Source organism: Chlorocebus sabaeus, chromosome 4 (genome assembly GCF_047675955.1).
Source record: "Chlorocebus sabaeus isolate Y175 chromosome 4, mChlSab1.0.hap1, whole genome shotgun sequence".
NCBI lineage: Eukaryota > Metazoa > Chordata > Mammalia > Primates > Cercopithecidae > Chlorocebus > Chlorocebus sabaeus.
Window position 1 is genome coordinate 71381961 of NC_132907.1, and position 11227 is coordinate 71393187.

The window sequence follows — 11227 nt, forward strand, 5'->3', positions numbered from 1 at the left end:
TGTGTTTTCCTCTAGTGTTTTATAATTTGGGGTTTTATATTTAAGTTTTTGACCCATTTTGAGTTGATGTTATATAGGGTGAGAGGTGGGATTTTAGTTTCATTCTTCTGCATAGGGATATCCATTTTTCTCAGCACCATTTATTGAAGAGGGTGGCCTTTTATCAATGCATTGTCTTGGTACCTTTATCAAAGATCAGTTGGCTATAAATACATGGATTTATTTCTGGGTTCACCATTCTGTTCCTTTGTCTATGTGTCTGCTTTTATGTAAATACCATGTTGTTTTTGTTACTATAGACTTGTAACGTATTTTGAAGTCAGGTAGTGTGATAACTCCAATTTTGTTACTTTTGCTCAGGATTTCCTTGGTTATTCAGGCTCTGTTTTGGTTCCATGCAAATTGTAGGGTTGTTTTTCCTATTTCTGTAAAAACCTCATGGGTATATTCATAGAGATTGTATTGAATCTGTACATTGCTTTGGATAATATGGTCTTCCAATTCATAAGCATGAGATGTCTTTTTAGTTTGTGTCATCTTCAATTTTTTTCATCAATGTTTTGTAGTTTTTCTTGTAGAGCTTTTTCATCTTCTTGGTTAAATCTATTCTTTTTTCTTTTTTTTGTAGCTATAGTAAATGAAATTGCCTTCTTGAGTTATTTTTCAGCTAGTTCATTATTAGACATGCTAGTGATTTCTATATCCTGAAACTTTACTGAATTTGTTTATTTGATTTAAGAGGGTTTTTTATTTATTTATTTATTTTATTCTTTTTGCAGTCTTTAGATTTTTCTAAATATAAGACCATATCATCTCCATAGAGGAGCAGTTTGACTTTCTCTTCCTGTTTACATGCCTTTTCTTTCTGTCTCTTGCCTGACTGCTCTGACTAAGTTTTCCTGTACTATGTGGAATAAGAGTGATGAAAGTGGTCATTCTTGCCCTGTTCCAATTCCTAGAGAAAAGGCTTTCAGCTTTTCCCTATTCAGTATAATGTCAGCTGTGGGTTTTTATACATAGCCTTTACGTTTTTCCTATGTCTAATTTGAGATGACCATATGGATTTTGCCCTTCATTCTTTTGATGTGGTGTATCACATTTGATTTGCATATGTCAAACCAATTTTGTATGCCTGGGATGAATCACACTTGATTATGGTGTATTATCTTTGTGATGTGCTGTTGGATTCAACTTGCTAATATTGTGTTGGAATTTTGGCTTCTATGTTCATCAGAGATACTGGCCTGCAGTTCTTGTTGTTGTTGTCTCCTTCTCTGGTTTCGGCTTCAGGTTAATGCTGGCTTCCTAGAATGACTTAGGGAGAATTCTCTATTCTTTAAGATTTTGGAATAGTTTAAGGAGAATTAGTGTTAGTTATTTATTTACAGGTTAGTTCAGTTTAGCAGTGAAGTCATCCAGTTATACTTTTTTGGGCAACTTTTTTATTTTTATTACTGATTCAATCTCATTATGATTATTGGCCAGTTCATGTTTTCTATTTCTTCCTGGTACAATCTTGGTCAGTTTTATGTTCCAGAAATGCATCCATGTTCTCTATGTTTTCCAGTTTGTTTGTGTATAGTTATTCATAAGAGTCTTTGATAATCTTCCAAATTTCTGTGGTATCAGTTGTAATTTATCATTTTTCATTTCTGATTTTATTAGGACCATTTTCTTTTCCTTGGTTAGTATAGCTAGAGGTCTACAATTTTGTTTATCTTTTCAAAAAGCCAACTTTTCATTGTGTTGATCCTTTGTATTGTTTATTTAGACTTTGTTGTTTTATTTATCTCTGACTTATTTCTTTTTACTAATTTGGGGTTGGGTTTCTTCTTACTTTTCTAGATTTTCAAGATGCATTGCTAAATTCTTATTTATTTTTTCTCTTTTTAATGATGTGGGCATTAATTGTTATAAACTTTCTCCTTAGCACTATTTTTCTGTATTTCATAGGTTTTGGTATGTTGTGTTTCAATTTTCATTTGTTTTTTTGTTTGTTTGTTTGTTTTTTGAGACTGGGTCTCACTTTGTCTCCCAGGCTGGAGTTCAGGGGCATGATTGTTGCTCACTGCAACCTCAACCTCCCAGGCTCAAGCAATCCTCCCACCTCAGTCCCTGCCCCCTCTTCCCCCCCACCGCCGGTCCCCGCCCCGCCGCAGTAGCTGGGACTACTGGATTCCACCACTATGCCTGGCTAAATTTTTGTATTTTTTGTAGAGATGGGTTTTCACTATGTTGTCCAGGCTGGTCTCAAATTCCTGAGCTCAAGCAATCTGCCCACCTCAGCCTCCCAAAATGCTAAGACTACAGGCATTAGCCACAACACCTGTCCTGTTTTAAGATTAAAAAAAAAAATTTCTTCTCAATTTCTTTGTTGACTTAACAGTTGCTCAGGAGCATGTTTTTTAATTACATATATTTTTACAGTTTCCAAAGTTTATCTTGTTATTGATTTCTAGTGTTATTTTATTATTGTCTGAGAAGATATTTGATATGATTTTTACTTTTAAAAAAATTTTAAGACCTATTTTGTGGCCCAACATATGATTTATACTGGATAATATTGCATATGCTGATGAGAAGAATGTGTATTCTGTAGCTCTTGGATAAAATCTGTGTCATCCTGAAAGCGGGGTGTTGAAGTACTCAACTATTATTATAACTGAATCTATCTCTCTCTGTAGATAGATCGGGCAATATTTGCTTTATATATATGGGTGCTCTCGTATTGGTTGCATATATATTTAGAATTGCTATATCTTCATGCTGAATTAATTTATCATTATATAATGACTTTCTTTGTTCCTTTTTTCTGTTTTTGACTTAAAATCTGTTTATCTGATGTTAGTATGGCTACTCTTGCTTGTACATGGGTTCCATTTCTATGGGACATCTTTTTCCATTCCTTTACTTTCAGTCTAAATGTGTCTTTACAGGTGAAATTAGTTTCTTGTAAACAACATACAGTTGGGTAATTTTTTTTATCCATTCATCCAGTGTATAACTTCTGAGTGGAAATGTAATTTATTTACATTAAAGGTCACTGTTGATCTGTGAGGACTTATTTCTGACGTTTTGTTTGATATTCTCTGGTTGTTTTACATATCCTTTGTTTCTCTCTGATTTTTTATTATTGTGCTATGATAGTTGTCTGTAGTAGTAACATTTAAGTCATTTTTCTTCTTCATTTGTGTGTTTATTCTATCACTAAGATTCATATTTTTATATTTTTTCATGATGGTAGATGTTATTCTTTTGCTTCCAGATATAGGACTCCCTTAAGCATTTCTTGTAAGACTGACTTAGTGGTGATGGATTTTTTAAAATTTTTTCTTCTCTGGAAAAACTGTATTTCTCTTTTATTTATGAAGGATAGATTGCTGGGCATAATATTCTTGGCTGAAAGGATTTTTTGTTCCTTTTTTTTTTTTTTTTAACACTTTGAATATATCATCCCATTATCTCCTGACCTGTAAAGGTTTCTGCTGAGAAATTCACTGTTATTCTGATGGGGATTCCCTTATATGTAACTGGACACTTTTCTCTTGCTGGTTATAGAATGCTCTCTTTGTCTTTGATATTTGATGCTTTAAATATACTGTACCCTGGAGAAGATTTTTCTGGCTTATTTCCATATTGAAATTTCTAAGCTTTCTGAATTCCTAAATCTCTTGTCAGACTTGGAGAGTTTTCAGTTATTTAGTTAATTTTTTCTTAATGTCTTTGGCTTTCTCTTCACCTTCTGAAACGTGCAATAGGATATCCCATATATCATATAGGTTTTGCTTATTCTTTTTTATTCTTTCTTCTTCTTCTTCTTTTTTTTTTTTGTTTGACTAGGTTATTTTGAAAGATTTGTCTTCAAATTTTGAAATTTATCTGATTGATCTAGTCCATTGTTGAAGCTCTTAATTTCATTTATTGAATTCTTTGTTTCCAGGACTTCTGTTTGGTTTTTATATAATATCTAGCTCTTTTGTAAATTTCTCATTCATATCCTAAATTGTTTGCTGGTTTCTTTGTATTGTTTGTCTGTGTTCTCTTATATCTCGATGAGCTTCTCTAATATCATTATATTGAATTTTTCACACATTTTATAAATTTGTTTTTTGTTGGCGTCTGTTGCTGGAGAATTATTCTATTTCTTTAAAGGTGTTATACTTCCTTACTTTTTCATGTTTCTTGTGTCCTTACATTGATAGCTGTGCATTTGATGTAATTATCACTTCTTCCAAATTTTTTGGAATGGCTTTCATAGAGCAAGTCTTTTTCCTAAAATTATAACTATGGTGTTGGTTGGGTAGCACATGTTGGCTTTGATCCTGGATGCCTGAAGTAGTGTAGTTTCTGTGTGACTTCTTCAGCTAAAAACAGTGTCAGTGTTGTCTGTGATTTTACAGTGGCTTAGGCTGTAGTTGTTACTGGATGCTCTAATGATGCTTTGCTGGAAATGGAGAGGTCAGGTGGGTCCGTCTTCAGGTTTTAGTGGTGACAACAGTGGGTCAAATTTATCTTCCCTTGGACCCTGGGTACATATGTTGGCACTGATGTTAGCAGGACTAAGTAGTCTGATCCTTGGGCCTCAGAGCAGCTTGCTCAGGTGCCAGTAGTATTAATGGTAAGCTGGGTATGTGAGTGGGTCATCAGGTCCCTGGGAAGCCTGCATGACATGGGCAATGATCAGAGCAGTAGCAGGACAGTATTCAGTCTCCAAGGCAGCATGTGCTGGTGTTAGTAGTGGCTGTGATAGGCTGGGTGGACCAAGTGGCACTTGCAGGTGAGCGCTAATGTTGGTGGTAGTGGCAGGTTGAGTGGGCCCATCCTCAGAACCTTAAGAGGAGTCCACAGATGCTAAGTGGAGGATAGGGAAGGGAGGTTTCAGGCCTCCACGCAGCATGCCTGTGCACTGGGATGGTGATACTAGCCTAGGCAAGCCAATTTTCAGTATTCTAATGGTGCACTTGGGCAAGGATTTAGTGGAAAAGGTATAATTTATCTGTAGGCCCCTGGGTAGCATGATTTGGTGCAGGTAGCCATGGCAGCAGTAGGTGGGAAGAGCCTGTCCTCAGGGAATGTGAAAGTATACTGCTACCCGGCTGCCTGCAAGGATGGGGTTGATGTTAGTGGCAGTAGCCCCAGGCAAGGGACTCTCAGGCTTTGTGCATGTTTTGGCCCCCAGTGTGGAGTCAGCAGTGGCAGTGGTGGTGGCAGGCCAAGAGAACTTGTCCTCAGGGTACATGCAATTGTACAGCAGTTCCATTGCTGGTGTGGGTGGCATTACTCTCAGTGGCAATGGACAGGTGGCTTTCAGGCTCTGAGCAGTACACATTTTGGCTCCTGTTGTCCCATGAGCGGCCTATTACATGTACTACACTGCCCATTTTCCAAGACGTAGGACACTGTGCAGCTTAGAGTACTGGGAACCCTGCAGGACTTCTGGGTTCAGTGATATCCCACTACTGAAATCCTTTGGGTGGATACAGAGGGATATCCTATGGGGCTCCAGGGATATGGAGTTTCAGGAACTGTTGAGCCCCAGCACAGGATGTTGTCTGGTCGGGGCTTGGTTCTCAAAATGGTACCATGTTCCAACTGCTTGGGTCTCAGCAGATGTGTGGGACCCATCATGGTCTCCTTCTAAAGCAATGATGTTTTATGGACTCCAGGAAGCTCCCAGACTGGTCTCCGGGCCCACAGGCATCAAAAGCTTCTCCTGTGCCTAGGATTGTGGGAATGTGGACAGCTGGGGATCTCTCACTTACCTTTGCTCCACACAGGCAAGCCTCTTCAGAGTCCCAGTTGATCCCAGGTAGGCAGGGTGCCTCACTTCCCTCTCCTTCTATTCCTCAGGTTTTTCCTGTCACTTCTCTCCTATTCTACTGTTCTCTTATAGGTGCTGTTTTCAAACTGTGATTATCTACTTGCTATTTTTGTTCTTCTCTGTGGAGGACGCAAATGTCAGATGCCTCTAGTCAGTCATCATCCTGAAGCCCCCTCTCTTACTGGCTTTTTAACAGCAACGATATTCGATTTAATATTGATACCATTGTAAAATAAAAATTTTGAAATTTGCAGAGGATAACTTTTCCATTTGGCACAATTAGTAATTGGTAGAATCAAGATACAAATTTATATCTACATAATATAAGATGATCGTGTACATATTTTAATTTGAGAGAAAATTTTTATTTTTTATAGAATCCTGAATTAACTGAACCCAGTTACTTTGTGTTTGCTACCTAAAGATCCAGCTGTCTATCTATAAATCTATTAATCCATATAGCTACCTATCATCTATAAATCTATCATTATTGGAGGTTGGGTTCCCTGCAAGCTGATTCTCAGACTTAGATTAGCAGGCAGAGTATTTATTACTGTATGCTTTTAGGCTCAAATCCTTGGAAGAAAACGGAAAGAAGCAGGACTGATTAGAGAAAGACGTTTGGGTGAAAATAAGGTTTAGTGAAAAACTAGCTGCACACAGGGAGCTCTAAAGCTTCAATGGATCTTCCTAAGTGTCCAAGTGTGGTCAAAAAATTATATTTTTATTGTCCTTCATAGCCAGTCCCAGGATGGAGGCTTCCAGGAGAGCATATGTGACCTTTTTTTAACCAAGTTAATTTGGAAGAGTGCTGACAGCTGAGGGCTCTCTGCCAGCATTACTCTTATCAGCCATTGGAAATAGACCTTCAGCCTGAAGGAGGAATCGAGCTGTGAATCATAACATCCACCACACTCACATACATAAAGATAACTCTATACAATTACACATATATAGAATTATGCACATATAACACACGATATATAGTTTAGAGGTAGATGCACTAAAAACCAGGTTAAAGCACATTCTTATGAAACAAGCCTAAAGCTTTGCATTTTATTAATAAATATAGAGTATACACTTCCTTGAGAAAATAATAGTACAGAAAAAGCAAAAATGCATTTCATATCTTAGGGGTCAATGAGGTATGTCTATTTATTAACAATTTTAAGGTAGAAGTGAAGAATTTAGACTTGTCACTACATCTGTCCAGAAAGGCTAAATGCTTTCTGTGGAACTGAGAAAAACTGAATTCAGCTTCAGGGGCTAAGAAAAGTTTATCTAAATGGGTAAATTATACATGAAAACTTCACATATGGTTAATTATATATTGGTTTTATTTTTCTGCAGAAACCTGATTAAAACAGATTTTGGTGTTGAGAGTGGTTGTACAGATTTTTAAATTGTCTCTGTAGTTTCTGGACTTGGCTATCTAATATAACTGGCTTTTAAGATGCCAATAACTATTTGTAGTTATTTTGTAGAAAGTAAGCGTTCTGGCAATAGAGATACTACAGATACACAAAATATCTACATTGAATACTCTTTTTTTTTTTTTTTGGACTGGATCTCACTTTGTTGCCCAGGCTAGAGTACAGTGGTGTGATCTCAGCTCACTGCGAGCTCCATCTCCTGGGTTCAAGAGACTTTCCCACCTCAGCTTCCTGAATAGCTGGGACTACAGGCACACACCACCATACTCAGCTATTTTTGTTTGTCTGTTTTTGGGAGAGATGAGATTTTGCCATGTTGCCTGGACTAGTACATTGGATATTCTTAACCAGCACTTATAAGATACAAGGAACCAAGAGACTGTGTTTATGACATTGTTGAATATTTTTGGAAAACTAATACATTTAACAAGATTCGTTGGTTGCTCCTAATGTTGCCTAAGTGGTTAAAAAAAAAAAAGGGAGGACTTCGGGGATTTAAATTTCCTGCTTAAGTGCCATATATATGACCTGAAGGCATCTTTGTGTGCCCTGAAGGACTTTCCAATATCCTGTAGCAAAGGGACTGAGATTGTTGAAAATCGAACACTTAATCTCATCTCATGACTGGCTGGATTAACAAGTTGAACTCCTACCTTTAGAGTAGACATCTTACACAACGACTGCTGTTAAAGTTAGGGCATTAATAGGGAAGGTATGAGATTTTAAAATTTGGAATGTGGATATGTGGAAAGACCCTGAACTTTGGCATATTGAACCCTTAAATTTTGATGACTCATTTGACAGCGGAAGAAGCCTCTCCACTAAAGTTGCCTACTCACCCCCAGTGCAAACAACTTTCTGGCCTGTGGCAACAGCATCTTCACCAGTGTCTGAAAGAATTAGCCTGCATTGCCTGAGGAAACTATAATGATGCTTCCTGAGGCAGTTGCCATGTAAGTAAATGTTAGTTCTCCTCAGGACCCACCCGATACTCCTCAGAAATCTAAGCAACATGTCTGGTAATAGACATTGAGGGTGTGAGAAAATGGTGGAAGGATAATAAAGTTGAATCAGGCTGAATTATTGATATGTGCTTATAAAGCAAAGACTCTATGTTTGTTTATTTATATTTATTTTATTTTTAAAAATTTTTAGTTTCAGAGGGTACATGTGCAGATTTGCTACATGGATAAATTGTGTAACTCTGAGGTTTGGGGTACAAAAGATACCATCACCCAGATGGTGAACATAGTACCCAATAGGTAGTTTTTCAGTCCTTGACCCTTCCTGACCTTCCCTCTCTGGAAGTCCCCCGTATCTATCGTTCCCATTTTTATTTCCATGTGTACCCAATGGTTAGTTCCCACTCATAAGTGAGAATATGCTATATTTGGTTTTCTGTTCTTACATTAATTTGCTTAGGATAATGACCTCCAGATGCATCCATGTTGCTTCAAAGAACATGATTTCATTCTTTTTTATGGTTTCATAGTATTCCATGGTGTATCCAAACCACAATGAGATACTATCACACACCAGTCAGAATGACTACTATTAAAAAGTAAAACAAAAACAAAAATAAAACAAAACAAAACAGATGTTTTAGAGATTGTGGAGAAAAGAGAATGCTTATACGCTCTTGGTGGAATTGTAAAATAGTCCAGCCACAGTGGAAAGCAGTTTGGAGATTTCTCAAAGAGCTTAAAACAGAACTACCATTTTATACAGCAATCATTCTATTAAAGGGATACATGCATTGATATGATCATCACAGCACTATTTGCAACAGCAGAGACTCTGCATTTAATGTTGCAATTTTGAGCTTCAGAAAAGTTCTAACAATTTATTTGGTTACTTGAAATATAAACCATATGTGGCCCACAGTAAGTAAATCAGAAATGCTGGATCTGCCTTGGTTTGACGTACACGAATGAATTTGAAAATTAGAGATGCTGTCACTTAAGTTTTACTTATCTACACTGGGAAGGGCCAAAAGATCTTTCACCACAACTGTGAGGAATGTATTTGTGAGGTGAGGCTGAAAGTATCCTTGAAAGCTCTGTGATAGCTCTTCTCTGTAGAGCAGAACTTATAGTGAAAAATTCGATTACTGAATTGGGAAACCTAAATACAGTGGGAGTAATTGAATCCTTGGGCGGCAGGGGCCACGTCGGGTAATGTGTACATGGTGACTACACTGAATAGGAGATCAAAGTAGCAATCAGAATAGTCTGATTTAGGCAGACCTATGGCATTGGCCACTTGATGATGGTGTTTCTAGAAGTGAAATAGACAGAAATCTTACTAAATTCTTACCTAATCTTTGTAAGCAGAAAAGTTTTAGGTTAAGTGAACAAAAGCTTAGCCTATATCTACACCCACAAAAGACTAAAGAAAAGAGAGAGAGAGAGAGAATCATGGACTCCAAATTAAATCCTAGACTTGAGTCAGTTTACACACCCAGAACCCCTTGAAAGAAGCAGCCAAGTTTTCTTGAGGAAGGACCTGATATACTACTGAAATTGTATATTGTTACTTGCTCTTTCAGCCTTTCTCAAAGAGACCTAAAACCCTTTACCAGGATAACCACAAATTTGGAAAAAGGCAATAATCAGAACTTTTGGGAACTACTGATGCCATCTCTGAACTGACACTAATTCCAGGAGAACCAAAACATCATTGTGTTCCACCAGTCAGAGTAGGACTTTCTGGCTGCTAGATGACTAATAGAATTTTAGCTTAGGTCCATCTCAGAGTGGACTCAACAACTTTGGTTATTTCCCCAGGTGGGAAATGCATAGTTGGAATACACAGACTCAGCAGTTAGCAGTTGCCACATTGGTTCCTTGACCTATTGGATGAGGGATGTTATGGTGTGAAAAGTCAAGTGAAAACTACTAGAATTCTTATCACCTAGGAAACTAGGTTCTCCTGAAGGCTGTATAGTCGTTGCTCTGTATCCACAGGGAATTACTTCCAGGATTCCCTATGGATATCAGAATCAGAGGATGTTCAAGTCCCTTATGTAAAATGGTGTAGTAACTGCATATAACCTAGAACATCTTCTCACATACTCTGAATCATCTGCAGGTTCCTTATAAAATCTAATACAATGAGAATGTTATATAAATAGTTGACATACTGTATCATTGTTACTTCATATTATTTGTTATTGCATTTTTACTTAAAAAATATTTTTAATTGGCGGCTGGTTGAAATCTGAAGCTGCAGAACTTACAGATATGGAGGGCAAACTGTAATTGCTATAAATCATCATCCAAAATGTGGTACTATTTCTCTTATAACCAGGATTCCTGAGCCAAGGAATCTAAAGGTAAAAATGGGAATAGTATCACTCATTATTACCTATAGTGATCCACTAGCAAAATTTTATTTCCTGTTTCTACAACTTTAAGCTCTTCAGTCCTAGGTGTCTTTGTTCTGGAAGGAGGAATGTTTCCATCAAAACATACAACAATGGTTCCATTAAATTGAAAGTTACAACCATCACCCGGCCACTTTGGTCCCTCATGCATCTGAATCAACAGACATATCAGGGAGTCACAGTGCTGGCTGGAGTTATTGATCCTGACCACCATGGGGTAATTAGACTACTATTCCACAAGGGAAGCAAGGAAGAGTATTCTGAAACATAGGAAATCTTTGAGGATGGCTCTTTATGTCCCGCTCATGTCTTGTGATTAAGTCAATGAAAAGTCCCAAGAACCTATTCCAGGAAGAAGGATTGCTAATAGCCCAGACTTTTCAAGAATGGTAATTTGGGTTACCCCACCAGGTAAAGAAACATAAGCAGCTGAGGTAAAGAGAATACAGAGTGGATAGTGGAAGAGACGTCTAAATATCAGGTTATGACCACATGACCTGTTACAGAAATGAGGAGTGTAATTGTCATGAGTATTTCATCCTTCTTTTGTTAGCAATATATTTGTGAATGAAAATATATACAAGATAG